Source organism: Sturnira hondurensis, unplaced genomic scaffold (genome assembly GCF_014824575.4).
Source record: "Sturnira hondurensis isolate 20B ecotype Veracruz unplaced genomic scaffold, ASM1482457v3 Scaffold0008196, whole genome shotgun sequence".
NCBI lineage: Eukaryota > Metazoa > Chordata > Mammalia > Chiroptera > Phyllostomidae > Sturnira > Sturnira hondurensis.
This window is the reverse complement of record NW_028080827.1, coordinates 20211702-20213129: the sequence shown is the minus strand read 5'-3', so window position 1 is coordinate 20213129 and position 1428 is coordinate 20211702. Positions and strand designations below refer to the sequence as shown.

The 1428-nt window shown below is 50.1% G+C and overlaps 1 non-coding gene across 1 annotated transcript; it reads left to right on the top strand.

The window, feature by feature from the left end:
- The first annotated feature begins 956 nt into the window (after positions 1-956).
- On the top strand, positions 957-1063 carry LOC118992693 (U6 spliceosomal RNA). Its single transcript, XR_005067694.1, has one exon. It is a non-coding gene; the product is annotated as a U6 spliceosomal RNA (small nuclear RNA).
- Positions 1064-1428: the final 365 nt, after the last annotated feature.

Sequence of the window (1428 nt, the reverse complement as noted above, 5' to 3'; positions counted from 1 at the left end):
TCACAGGTGCTCGACATTTGGTGAACGAAGGAAGGCAGAAAGTCAAGTCGGGGCTGATAAGGCCTTGGGAGTATTGCCTAAGAGGTAAAAAGGAGACCGCACTCCTGGTCCCAAAACTTATCTGAGCTCCACAATAAAAGGTAAAAGATCAGTATCTGAAACCAGACTTGCAAGTGCCTGGTTTGTCAGTAAGTGCCTGACAGCCACCCCACCATCTTCCAAGTCATACTATGTTAAGTCTGGGGGATAGGGGGCTGATAGCGCTGGCCCTGAGAACCCCAGGGAAAGAGGCGGCGCGCCTGGCCCATCCCAAGGTGGCGGCCACCCCTACGCAGCCCCTTCCGGTTCATGACCCAGGGCTCCAGCCCTCCTAAGGGTCACGGGTCCCGGTGCTTGAGATGGAACAGCAGGTCGCAACCGTTTGGGGGTCACGGACCAGGCTTCTGTGGGGACTTCATGGGCACCATTTAGCCCCTAGGTTAAAAAAGTGCTTGCACTCGCGCTGCGCACAAGCTGCACCGCGTGGTTTCTGGGCCTCGTGGTTTCTGGGCCTCTGGGCTTCCGCGTCCCGTCCGGCGCTTTTCCTCCTCCGCGCTCGGGGAGGAGCTCGGAGACCGGCTCCTCCGCGCCTAATTGGACTGGCGGGGACGAGGTGCGCAGCAGCACGCTCCACGTGACCTAGCGTGACTCCCAGCGTCGTCCAGGGGCCTCAGAGAGGTCGGGCGGTGGGAGAGCCAATTTCCCATGGTCCCTTCGTTTGCATATTAATGTGAGAGGGTTAGAAAGACAATCAGATTTAATAGAAAAATAATGAAAAATACAGTTATAGTATACATTATAGAGAAAACTGTAAATTAAATATTTTGGGGTCTAAAAAAATACACAGTATAGTCACCATAAGTGTAAAAGATTTTATATTCTAGTCTTCATATACTTTGCAACAAGAGCTACAATTCGTGCTCGCTTCGGCAGCACATATACTAAAATTGGAACGATACAGAGAAGATTAGCATGGCCCCTGCGCAAGGATGACACGCAAATTCGTGAAGCGTTCCATATTTTTGTGTTGAGAGTTTTATGCGGGGGCAGGTTCTTTTGCTCGTCACAAAGGAAACTAGCCCCAGAAAATGGGAAAAGGAATGGTGGGTAGTCAGAGTCGTCTGTGGGCTTTTCCATCGGGCCTTTGGGCCCCAGTCCTACCTTTTGCATTTTGCCTCTGCTTCCCCCTGCATTATCCTGAGCTCTACTATCTCTTACACCTAAGGAAATGGCCTTGATAAAGTTGATCCATTACAGGTTCTAAAACATAGCAGGACTTGACTGCTACGGTAAACATAAAGCAATCTAAAACAGGAACTTGGACCAAGACTGACTCCTTATACTACTACCCCTGAATCTTAATGATCATGATGATGATGATACCTACTT